This window comes from Rhinolophus sinicus, linkage group LG02 (assembly GCF_036562045.2).
Source record: "Rhinolophus sinicus isolate RSC01 linkage group LG02, ASM3656204v1, whole genome shotgun sequence".
In the NCBI taxonomy this organism is placed as follows: Eukaryota; Metazoa; Chordata; class Mammalia; order Chiroptera; family Rhinolophidae; genus Rhinolophus; species Rhinolophus sinicus.
This window is the reverse complement of record NC_133752.1, coordinates 126,211,389-126,225,311: the sequence shown is the minus strand read 5'-3', so window position 1 is coordinate 126,225,311 and position 13,923 is coordinate 126,211,389. Positions and strand designations below refer to the sequence as shown.

The 13,923-nt window shown below is 33.8% G+C and overlaps 1 protein-coding gene across 15 annotated transcripts in view; it reads right to left on the bottom strand.

Annotated features, from left to right (window-relative positions):
• The window catches only part of PPFIA2 (PTPRF interacting protein alpha 2), a 455,764-nt gene that overhangs the window by 47,425 nt on the left and 394,416 nt on the right, over positions 1-13,923 (bottom strand). The window lies entirely within an intron of this gene.

Genomic DNA, 13,923 nt, shown 5'->3' with positions numbered 1-13,923 from the left:
ACAAATTCTAATTTCAGTTTAAAGAGCAATATGTGAAATTTGAAACTGTAGTCTGAATAGTATAGCTTTTAAAGCTTTAAGAATTACCAGTGCATAGAACAAACATACAAAGCCAAATGGTTCAGCCAAAACCAAGGATTACTTTGGAATCTGAGTGTAAAAGTTCTACTGGGGAAGACCCAGCACTTAACACTCTTTACTGAAGTGCAGTTCTAGTAATTGACAAAAACTGTCTCTTGAATATAATGCCGGTGCAGAACCACAGAGCGCTAGGGAACACACAGGCATTTGCAATGTGTTCACACATGTAACACAGGCAAAAGTCCCCAAGTGGCACCGGCAACTGTAACTTCAGACTCACTGAGTGCCACACCAACTCCCAGAGAATCACTTGAGAACTAGGGGAAATGATGTCTGGAATGGGTGTTGACATGGGTCTAACAGAACCGAAAAAATAGAAGTGCCTGAAAGGCCAACATAATTAATTTAAATGTGAACATTTCTCTGAACCAATGATTCCTTTTATGGAAATAAATACACTTCACAATTTTCGTTTTAGGTCAGAGGCAGTGCAGCTTGTGTTACAACCGAAAAGAGAAATACGAAAGATAAAAGAAAAAGAGGATGGTGCTGAAAATAAACATGTTCAGCAGCCATTATGATTCAACTTACCCAGATGTGCTTTTCATGAGATGGAGAAGGATGGATGGAAAAGAAAAGCACACAAATGTTAATGGATACATTTCAATCCAAAGAAAGCCATGGAATAAAACAAGAGCATCATTTCAGATGTGCAAAAGCTCAGATATGAGAAAGATATGGTGTTTATTTTCCCCACCATGACGCACATACTCACTGAATCCAAAAGAATGATCAGGCTGAAGGTAGTTTTAATAATTGACCAGTAAGTTTGTCTCTTGAAAATGAGCCACTCTGAAACATGCATGACCCCATTTTTCTCAGCCTCTAGTATACCTCGGGAGGAAACCAGGCACCTTGTTAAAGAACATTCTTTACCCCAGGCCACTCCTGGGTTATTTTACAAAGAGAAGCAAATAACTTACAAAATGGTGCTCAGAATCTCATACAGCTTTACAAAAGCATACTGTTAGGCCTCAAGAAAACGTACAGCAGACTTGTGGAGAGGCAGCAACGTGAAGACAGCATTGGTTTGAGCATCAGAACATCTGGATTGTAATTCTCATACATGGTTTGGTCAAAATGACTAGCAGGTTCTGATCTTGAATTTCCTCAGTTTAATTTGGGGCAAGAAGAACTTTATGCATTCCAGGTCCATAATTTTATTATTCTAACGTGCTATAATAATAATTGTTATTTTTATTTTTGTAATTATGTGCCAGTAATTAGAATGTGAGAAAGTGTAAGGGAATTCTGTCACACTTCTCCCTTCATCATACTACTTCCTTTATTTGAGCTGACAAAATAAATGTTGAGCTTGTGTCAATTGAGCCTTTCAATAAAACAATTATTTGAACAGATATTTATAAATGTTGCTTTGAGGGAAAAATGAACTAGATTAATTCACCAATATCATCAGAAATCATCACAAAACAACATTGATTTAAATGTAATATTTGAAGGAGCCCACTTGTGCCCTGGATATAGTAGAGGCATTGGGAAAACATGGAATTTAAATAATTCAAGAAAAAGCCATGGGAACATTATTTTAAATTTTCTAGACAAGCATAATAAACTAAATCTTAGAAAAATAAAACTTTTACTACAACTCATAAAATATATTCAACATAACAAAATATGAAGCAGAAATTCCTGTCTCAGAAATGAGGCAAGTTGGACAGTTTCCTTTTTTATTGCATAATCATTATAAAGAAAAGCTTGACGTGGCAATGGAACACCCTGCACGTGCCTCCTCTAAATGCATTCATTCAGAGAAACCATATATTATTTTATTAAATGGGCATTCATTATGGAGAAATGCATATTCTTTGACCTTACCACTGAAACACCTGTAGTGAGCCCATTAAATTTTCAAATAAATGAAAACATAATTGTCCATACACATTGACATCACATTGTCCTAAGGAACTTAAGACATATTTTTTACATTATACATGCAACAGAAAGAAAATTAAGACCAAAAAGAGATAGCTTCTAGGTGGTTAAAATGGTTTTCCCGTCAACATACCTGTGAACTCTTTGATGAGCTCTGAAATCAAGGCAGTTTCTGAACTGTCCACAAACACTGCCCAAAAGACTTGGGGCCAGTTACTACCATGGACAGAGTAATTTTCCTCAGCCTACCAGCTATCTAGGAATTGCTCTCCAGTTAAGACACCCTAGTTAAATCTGCACAAAGTGGAAGATTAATATTCTTCACATCTTCATTTGCCATTTTTGAAAATAGGAAACCTGCACCAATAAAAATGTCTTAAATATAAAATGTATGGGAAATGATGAAAACAAACAGGAAACAAATATAAAGGTATCATTCAAAAAATATTACTTGAAGTTCTAACATATTTGTTACCAATTTGTATGTTATCTGATTTCTCATGGTTTTTATGAACTTCTCTTCCACAGCCAATTAATTTAAGAGACATATTGAGCATCTATCTCACTTTAGAATATTAAGTATCTCAGCTCATGACTTTCTTAAAAAACTATGTTCTGCAAAAGACAAAGAGCAAGAGTCATAAGCAACTCTGATTTTGTGGTAATATAAACTCATAACAGAAGTGATATATATTTGCAGATTTTTTTGGTCTCAATAAAGTACTCAATTTTTCTTACTATAAAAACTAATACAGTCTTTCCTACAAGCACTTATTTACAGTTACATATAACTTCATTATTCTTTTCTTCTTCACTCCAGATTGTCAAGGTTATAATAGCAAGAGAGATTCTGTCAAGAACAAATGTTCTTCAGGTAAAGACCATTGCAAGTAATAGGCAAACAAATTTTAATTGACATAGAAAATAACAGGTTTTACATTACCATCTAATGAATAAGATCAAATCCAATTATTGGCATAATGTTTTCCTTGGGAACATCAGCATACATCTAGACACGATAAAATATTGCCATCTAATATGTCTTATATTCCAAAACAGGGGCCTTAAACTTTTCAGTTATCTCACTTTAACCTTCTTGATCTCCTTCTAAATGAATGGGCCTTTATCTGTTTATAAACGAGTTGACTCTAGATGTAAAACTTCACATGAAATAATCCACCGAATGAGCTTTATATATGGAATATAATTGCCTCTTTTTGCTTTTGAAGGTTAAAGTTAGTAAGTCAGAAATATTTCTAAATCAATTATTAACACCAGTTTGAGGAGTGAATGGGTAGTAACTGGAATGGGAAAGTGGAATGAAGAAAGAATTTCTTTCAATAGATAAAACTTGAGAATGTTTAAATGGTGGTGGTCATAACACAGAATAGAGCAGAATTTGAAGATATAAGAACAAATGGGAAATCAGCACAACGTAACTGAGAAAATGGGAGGGAATGGTTTTAAGTAAAGAGTAGCCTCGTTTTCTGTACTAAGAAGAATGGAGGCAAGAGGTGGTGTGTATTTGGCAATGGATAATTCAGAGTACTCAGTTGTTTTCTTTATTCTCTCCCTCTAAGGTGGAATGTGAGCTCTTCTGCCGAAGATGCAGGGTTAAGGACAGTGGAAGTCTCTAACAAAGGTTGCAGAGGGTAGAAATAAGATAGGCAAAGAGGAAAATACTGGGATTACTGGGCAGTGTTGAATTTCAAATGAATCTGGTCCAAAGTCCCATGCTGTAATTTGCCCGAACAGTACAGAGGTGCCCGAATATATACATGTAGATAGAAAATTCACTGGCGGCTGTGGTTATGACACATGGATGTCACCAAATGAAAGAAGAGTAAAGGAATTTAGGAATTTTTGATTGTGGTGAAATTATGGACATGGAATATAAGCTAGATAGGGAAAGAGAGAGAGGACAGAAAGGGGCATTGGGAAAGGATAGAAATTAACACACACACACACACACACACACACACACACGATAGTGGAAAAAGCATGCTAAGAGGACAAACTACAGTTAGGAAGAAATTATATGTTTTAATAAGTAATTTTGGAATCGAATGACTTGGAGGTGATGACAAGATTTAGAATATGTCCATGGGAAGTATCTAACTTGGAATAGAGAATGACATTGAAAGTGATGATGAAACCATGAAACTTAAAGGCTAGGTTGTGAATTGGTAACGTGCATGTATATAAGATCGCCCAGGGTAATGGCAGAAATTGCTTTATATATAAAGATAGGTGATGGGAAACAGATAAAAATAAATGGCCAAGCACATTCCTAGTGATCCTTATAAATGAAAACAAACAAACAAAAACAAAAAAAAAAGAAAAAACTGTCTCAGAAGTTTTAAGTATGGTTCATCATGACACTACTGTAGAAATAACTTTTCTCTAAAGTTAATATTGACTTCAAGTAGGTAAAGTATCTGAAATATTTTTAAGAGGTTTAGGATCTTCATTGTTCTAAGAATTTTGTTATCCATTTGCCTAGCAAACCTAATCCAGTCAAGCCCAAAATTAAAATTTTGGTTATGTAGAATCAAATAACATTTAATTGTATGCTTGTACATACATATGTATTTTTGAAAGAAAATTCTTTTGGTAAAGACAGTTTCTTTATGCAGCTCTGGCAATAGGATATGGATAATCACTGCCCTTCTTAGAAATGTGGAAACAAGGAAGAGAAGCTTGAATGGCTAATTTTAAATAACTACGGGGAGAAACCACAACTTCAATGACCTTAGGAAAAATATAATTCAGAGCTAACATAAGATCCTACATTTATTGAAACAATTATGGAGAATCCTCTCTAAATTAAGGTGTCAGCATTAAATGTACCTTAATTGGTGACTATTTTTTTTTCTTTTAAAAAAGGAACTAAATTGTCAGACACTGACTTTGTAAGTTTTACTGGAATGAATAACGTTAGATTGATTCAAGCACACATTTAAATTGCTTATTAGTGATAATCAGTATTGTTTTATCAAACTTGGAATATTATGTCTGGCTAATTATATCAGAAAAAAAGGGAATTTTATTAACATGGCTACATCTTGTGCTTTGTAACTACCTAACCCTTCCAAGTTTTAAAAAAGATGTTTGGTTTAAATATATTTGTGGCTCATTTTGAAGGATGGGATGGAATTAGCTAAAGAAACTAACTATTCTCTAGGGGGAAAAATGTGCTACTCTTCTCAGAGTATAAAGACTGAGGGATTCCTTTTTTGACTCCCTTTGTAGACCATTTAAAATAGTATAGGGTATTCAAGGTCCAGCTGAAAGACTGGACTACATAATCTTTAAATTGTGGCCTTACCCTGAGATCCTAAATAATTCAGAGAAAGGCTGGGCTTAGATCTATACTTTTGTATACCCTGGTGCCTTGAAAGCCATGTTTTCTCACTTGTGGAAGGAAACAGCAGTTTCTACCTCAAAGGTTTTATAAAAATTAAGAGAGATAATACCACGCAAAACAGGTAGAACAGCACCTAGCATATTATAACTATTCAAGGCAATTTGTAAATATGTATTACGTATAATTATCATCATTACTAAACAAAGAATGAGGAGGCAAATGGAACAGAATAGATGTACACTAGGAGACAGGAGGAATCATAAACAAGAAATTGACATTAAGTATATTAAGACAATAATATATATGGTGGGAAGTAGAGAAAGATAAAGCTGGTGAGATACACAGGGACCAGATAATGTAGGGGTTTCCAGGCTATATAAAGGCACCTGGAATTTATCTTAGGGCTGCTAGGGAATGACTGAGGCATTTTAGGCAGGTTCCAAACCACAATTTAGATGCCTCTCCTTAGCCGAAGTGTGAAGAATGGATTGCAGGAAGGCAAGACTGGAAGTAGAAAGATTGTTTTAATATGATGGTCTGAGAAAGGAAAGAAGAAAATAAACATCCCGAGGGATTTTTAAAAGAGCTAATATGTGGAGTGATGGTATATGAGTGATAGTGACAGTGTATGGTGATGGTGATACTACACGGAGGTGACAGTGATAGTAAGTAGTACATGAAGGTGCATAGACGAAGAAGAAGGATAAGGAAGAACGGGGTGAAGACGAAGCCCAGGCTTCTGGTTTGGTCTTCTGGGTAGAAGTCACTGCCCTAGTCCCTTTACAATTTTCTTCAGTTTTCTTCTTTAACCTTGAGCTCCTTCCCCATCCGGCTTCTGATCTTGAATTATTCCAAGTATAGATTTTGAGTACCTACAATATGCCAGCACTGCAAGGGTGAAAAAAGCAGAGGTTCTCCTGAGTCCGGTTCTCAGAAGTACATAGAGAACCAGAGTCTCAGGGCAGAGACAATTTAAAGAGCATGTAATCCAATCTTGCAGCCGAAAATTGAATCTCCCATATAATAATCTCGCGTGGTGGGTCTATATTGGGCAGGTCTCATGACGAACAACTCTCTTTCCAGGTGGTCAATTCTTTCTTCTCAGATCTGTGATCGCTAGCAGTTCTCACTTGAACTTTGCTTAAATTTATCTGTAACAACCTCTGCTTTCAGCCCAAGATCTTATCATGAAGCTGTAACATGCCTGATTGCTACCTTTCATAGAAGCATTTGGATCTCTGTTGTCCACACTCCTAATAATTTCTAACACTCTCTGAAGAAATGACTTGGTGTCATCTTGCTATACTGCTCGTGTTCATCTGAATATATGCTGGCTTGAATACATCTGCTTCAAGCATATTTCCCAGCAATGAACACAATTCCCGGCTACGTTTTGGCCAGTACATAGAATTTGGGCCTTATTAATTGCTTTTATGGGCACTGAAAATAATTAACTTCTTTGTCAGACATTGCTAATTTGCTCTTTTTGCAGAAACATTTTTCTTAGGACCTGCAGTTAAATTACATATTTTTATTAAAATCATTTATAAAATTGCTGATTCTGCCACCTTCTATTTCACTCGGTCATCATCAATTCATTTGTTCAGCCCCTTTGATTATAATGGTCCCATCAGTTATAAATCCATTTTGTGTCTCATTCCAATGTTATATTTAGAAGTGTCATTTAGAAAGTAAATGAAATGCCTTGCTAAACTCAAAGTATGGTATTTCTACATTTCTCCTCATCTACATGTCTACAAAAATGTTTGAAAAATGTAAGGACATAGTTTATTCCCAAGGGACTCCATTTAATCTTGGTGATCAATAATCCCCTTTCTTATTGCTCAAAAATAATCTAATAAATGTTTTACATTTAGTTGGAAAGCTAACAGTGAGGTGACCAGTCGTTAGCTGAGAGAACACTTTTTAAATAACATTAGATGGTGTTAGGCTTATGGCAATTTTTCTCATTCTGTAGAAGACCCATGACTTAGAGAACGGATAATGGCCCCTGAAATAGTTAAGTGCAATATAATCGTCTTCATGTCTGTCTCCCTAAAATCATTCAAGACAAACAATATGAATTTATTTAGAAAAGGAGGTCATTCTTCTAGAGTATATAACTATCCTGAATTTTAATTTCATATTGTTAATTTTTATTTTATTTTTTCTGTTTTCCAGGGACAGAAATATGAAGTCTATATAGGACTTCTGTTCTACATAAACTGTAATCTATTAACATTTCTCTGTAGACTCAAAACAGCAGCCCTATTCCTTCCATATTATTTTTATTCCTCTAAATAGATCAAATATATTTTTATATGTGTGTGTGTGTGTGTATATATATATATATATATATATATATAGAAGGTCTGACACTTAAGTTCGCGAACCTGTTGCAACAATATTGCTAACCTTTTTTTTGATATCAGAGGGATTATTCATTATGAATTTGTACCAACTAGACAAACAGTTAACCAAGTTTACTATTTGGAAGCGCTGAAAAGCCTGTGTGAAAAAGTTAGACGACCTGAACTTTTCGGCAACAATTCATGGCTCTTGCATCACGACAATGCACCAGCTCACATGGCACTGCCTGTGAGGTAGTTTTTAATCAGTAAACAAATAACTGTATTGACCCACCCTCCCTACCCACCTGATCTGGCCCCCAATGACTTGTTGTTGTTTTTTTACCCAAAGATAAAGGAAATATTGAAAGGAAGACATTTTGATGACATTCAGAACATCAAGGTTAATACAACGACAGCTTTGATGGCCATTCCAGAAAAAAAGTTCCAAAATGGCTTTGAAGGGTGGGCCCTGGAGTGGGTGCATAGCTTCCCAAAGGGAGTACTTCGAAGGTGACCATAGTGATATTCAGCAGTGAGGTATGTAGCACTTTTTCTAGGGTGAGTTCACGAACATAATTGTCAGACCACGTATATAAAGAGCACTTTGGTTTTCTCTAGTTTTTTTATTCCTAACAAATTTCAGTGTATCTTGCCCTTTAGCCCTTGGGTATTATTATTGTTTTTAGGTTCAAGGATTTCTTATAATTGTCCGTGGTTGGAGCTAGGCTTGGAGCTAGGCATGGCAATTCATGATCAGATGGCAAAGCACTGATAGCTCTAGCTCAGTGCAGGCAGAGAAGATACACTTCTGGAGTTACAAGTAGGAAATTGGAACATATTTTGCTAGAGAAACATTGAGAACATTGCATTTAGGTTGTGAAATATTCTACACTATTAGATCTTTTGAGTTGGTTGCCCAGGAGTGTTCCCCGCCAGCCATGTCTGTAACTAAGTGAACCCTTGGCTATAGGTAATTGAGCCAAGTACTGATATCTTTTCCATATTAAGCCAATCAGAAGATTTTGCCTAGGAATTTACAAATGTGAAATAGAAAATATGAGTTATTGACAACACTCTAGAGAAATATTTCATAACCTGTTATTCTTGAAAATTTAGAGTTGTCCTGTCTTGTTCTACAATGTCTGAGCTCTCTAATATCTGACCAGTGAATTCCCCTTTTTGCCTTATTCAGCCAGATTGAGTTCCCACAGCATGCTTACAAAATAGACATTTATGGTGGAAGCAAAGACATTTACCTTCCATATATATCACATTATTTAGATGGGGAAATGCATTCAAAGCTTCTAACACATCTTACAAATGAAATTCTGGAATACAATCCCTTTCTAAATTTGACTTGGCACAAAGGCACTTGATAAATATTTATTAAATGATAGTTGTGGAATTTCTGTGATACCTTTAATTATAAATATTTTTCTGTGACATTTATTTTGCTTAGAGATAGGCAAACTCTGAACCTTCCAAACACCAAAGATTAGAAGCACAGAGTCTCAAAACACATTAAAGATTATGCACTGAAGGAGACCCTTAGGACCACAATGGAAATAAATTAACTAAATCTACAGAGCTTCACTTTTATGTGTTTGAAGTTCTAACATAAAGATTCATTGCTAGTGATTAATTGTAATTGCCATGTTCCAAGGATAAGACTGCTTCTCTGGGGGTTGCTGCTGATAGCTGGGTTGGAATGTTAATTTCATTTTAATGATGTAGAAAAATTGATTTCAAACATAAAATCCATTTTCATTTAGCAGTGATATCCATTCAGGAGAACATAGCAAATGTAACCTCTAATAATATGTTACCTATATTATAACTAAAGATTGAAAATGATAAATTAGTCAATATGTTAATATTCATATCGTATCTTTCAACTTGTGTCAAGATACACAAGATTTCAGGATGGATCTATGTTCGAATAAAAATTACACAGTGTTAAAAATGCAGGAGGAAATGATAAACGTCTAAGTTTTGCTTTGTCTTGTGCACCTGAAACTAATAAAAAAAAAAAAAAAAATGTATCCTAACTTCAAGAAAAAAAAAATGCAGGAGGAAAACATCAGCAGATAAAAAAATTGAGATAAAATTTCAGAATTTATATTTCTGGAGTTAAGTATCCATTCACTGGGTATTTGTCAGTTTTAATCTGTTCACTGCTGATCCTGGACTGTTGTGAGAGTTAGACAACTTGAACTTTGATGCCATATGTCCGTAAAAATTAGCTCCTTGGAATAAAGTTGAGTCTAGAAATGAAAATCATTTAGGTCAATGTGTATTAAGACAGTCCAGTCTAACAAATCTTCCAATTGAAAGTATAAAGTAGAAAAAGTAGAAAAATGAAACATAAAAAAAATTCAAATAGAAACACACTTATAACATTTCTTAATCCCAAAGATAAAGAGAAAAATCTTGACCTTTCAGAGAGAGGAAAAATAAACCCTACATGTTATCTTATCTACGCAAGAATGACTAATGTCTAATTGACATTAGACATAACTAGAAGCAAGAAGAGTTGTACTTGCAAAGTTTTGAGGGAAAGTTATTTTAAGGGAATAGTTTTACAGTTTTGACAATTATCAATTAATTTTAGGTGTAAAATGTGCTTTCAGTGCTCTAAAGATTTAGCGAGTTTGCCACACACTCTATCATCACATTTCTAGAGAAGTGATATAGGAAATTGGTCGTTAAATATATTCCAGGAGAAAAAAAAGGTAAGAAATATGGTAAGATTTACTACAAATATATTAAACACTGATACTTCAAAAACTACTTCTTTAGGCAAAGATGCTAATGACATAAAATGGATTTCCTTCCTTGTGAATTCATAGTCGTTAATTCCAGAGTAACATATTTATAGAATCATAATATTGCAGATGCTATTTTTAAGGAGAGTTGAGGCTTATACTTTTGTATCTTAGAAGGCTGTGACTATCCCCTTCTTTCTGTGGCAGGTAAGTTTATCTAATTTGCAGGTTCAGTTTTAGGAAACCCCTATTTTAGCCATATACCAAAGTCATTTTCTAATAGCTCTTTCAGTAATAAACCTGACATGTTATCTCTAACTGTCTGACTCCTTTGTCTATTATGAAATATATTCTAAACTTAGGCAAAGAACAGAGTTTCTATTTACCAAGTCATAAAATCTCATATCTATATTCTAAGTGAAATTCAGGGATTCAGGGAGTTAAAGAACATTCACAAATTGAGGTTTCTGATGGATCAGACCATGTAAGGTTTTGACCTTGCAGTAACTTCTGTTGTGCCATGCAGTTATTTTTTGTAGTTGTGGTTGACTTTAATTGGCCATCCTGAACAGGTAGGTTTTGGTTTTAGCCTAAGATGTTGACTGGTGAGCTAAGAAAGGGAAATATATTCTTGAAGATCAGGATGACCAGTATTAGAGGTAAGAGGTAAAGTTCCTAGGTTCAGTTACTTGTAGTGAGTCTTAGAAATGGAGATGTTTAGTTTGTGTTAAATCAGAAAAGATGCTTGTTGTCCAGTGAAATAAAATAAAAGAAGATGGACAAGATCTCAGAAAGTAGTGACATTCTAAAGGGAGCCCACATTGAGAAAACTATGGAAAATTAAATTTTTCATATGAACATACATATTAAGAATAATAAGTGACTCAATCCTTAAAGATCAGGAGAGCTATACCATGAGGCTACAGAAAAAGCAGTCAAATTTTAATGGGAAAGATCAGAAAAATGAATGTAAAGTACTAAAAGAATTAATAGATGGTTTCAGTTTGACACAATTATGGAACTGAAGCTTTAAAGGAAAGCAGAGATAAGGCACAGTAAAAGTGAACCAGGCAGACCTATAGACCTATTTTGGGCCTAGGTTAGAAGAATAGCACCTGCATGATAATACCCAACTCAAGAAGGTGAAGGTTGACAAGAGTATTTTGATCAGATCCAGCATTGTTGATTTTCTATTTCTCATCACAGGACAATAGCTAGAAATATAAGAAAAACAAATAACTTTACCAGAAAGCAAAGTAAAAGTAGAATAAAGTAGGAACACAGATTTAGTTCGCTGGTCTAACCTACACGTGTTCAATTTTCTGGATGACAAATTGTACCTCAAATCAGACCTTTCTTTGGGATTGGCAACATGACAAGTTTTTGAACGTTGCAAGAATTTGGAATGTCTCGAATGCTGCTCTCTGAAAGTATCTGCCCCATATGGTTTTTAAAAATGTGTCACAACTAACGTTTTTAGAGAAATAACTTCCAATTAAATTTAAATTCACAGATTGCCAATTATGAATACCTGATATCCTAGAAAAGTTGAAAATAAGATTTTTCTCCAGGTCTGCCAATTTCCAGAATCTAATGAATCTTTGGTATTAACTTTGGGACAGTGAACATAGATCTAAGTTAAGTACTTTGTCCTGGAAACATGATAGTTTTTGGCTAAAGGCTAGAATAGAAAAACAACTGGTAGAAAATCACAGACATGACAACTCTGCACGTGCAACCTATTGTGTTCGACTTTTTTAAAGAAGTTGCTCCATTTTGGGCTTTGTTTATCTTTTCAATAAAATGTACTTGAATTGTTTTTGCCATCTTGGAAGACTAATAAAAATGAAATTTTAACACAGAAAATAGTATTTCTTGAAGCACACTTTAAAAGGATAGGGTATTTTTTTGGATAAAAAAGCAAAATGGACTTGTTTAAATGAAAATTTAAATATTTTAGAAAATTTAAGAATAAGTGGTCAATGTTTAATAATAAATAATAAAAATTTGATATAAATAAATTTTGAAACTATATAATCTAAAAATAATTTGTCTTGTCTGTCTTATAAAACTTATGACATGAAGACACTTCACAGGTTGGTAACTCAGAAACCATGCTATAGTGTCATGCAATTCCTGAATAAGTGTTAGGACTTATTTATATAAGTGTCACAAATACTAGTTATATATTTATGCCATTGGGTTGTTGCTAAGGGATAGAAAACAAGAGAAATACTTCTGTCCCTCCATTATTTAACTCTGCCGGACACATTTTAATCCAAATGCTACTATTTTTATAGGAACTAATTATACTAACTAATGTTAGCTTTTACTTTATTAAAGAATGTTCTTAATATTCTTCTTATATTAAAGTCAAGTATTCTGTTTAATACATTTTAAAATCTTATTTTGCCAAAACATATTGCAAAATAAAACTCAAAAGTCAAGCATAGTAAGATCTTCAAACTCAGTCCAGAACTAAAATCAGTTTCTGATTGGGATGGTATTTAGGATTTGAGAAATAATTCCATAAAATTAGTATCAAATCAACCCACAGTATGCAAAATTAATAACAGGTAAACTCTAACTCCAAGTATTTTATTTTAAAAATCATTGTATAATTGCAATGTTTAACTTTAGTTGCTCTTAAAAAGGACATTTGACTTGGTCCATAAATGGCCAATGAACTGTCACGACGTGCCTCAGCATGAGCCATGCAGTGTGAGAGCTGGCCAGACTGCCATTATATGTAAACAGTTCACTGGGAAAAATAAAAATTAACTTTAAGAGAAATAAACCAAGTCCATTAGCCAGGCTGAGTTTTGACTATTCTTATTAATTTAGACTTGAAGTAATTTTAAGCGAATAAAATTGAAAATCCTTTACACTTGAAATACAATTTTAAAGGATATATCAAAGGACAATTTTTTTTAGAATTTTTTTCTCATTAAATAACCATAAAATTAAATATAACATTCCTTAATTGGAATAAATAAATTAAGAGATTTCATGCAGATTGTGAGAATATTTAAATGTATAGCATGAGTGATAAATAACTAAAGAGATAATATTTATATAATATACTAGTATGGAATGTGACAAAATATTTAATAATATTTGAAAAAATAATGCTCTCCATTGTCACCCCAATAAATTTAATTAAAAAGAAAATAATGCTCTCAAGGTCACTTCTCTTTTCTGCACAGTATTTCTGCTACTGAATTTGGATGAATACCTAATTTTAGTAAGTAGCAAAATAAAACAATTAGGCTAGTGAGTTGTTCTGCAATTTGTAAGTATATAGTTCCTCCTTACTAGTAAACATCTGCAAAGCAAGAGAGATGGCAGAATAGGAAGTGAATTGATTAGTCTGAATGCTATAACCGTGAGAGCATATCATCTTAAA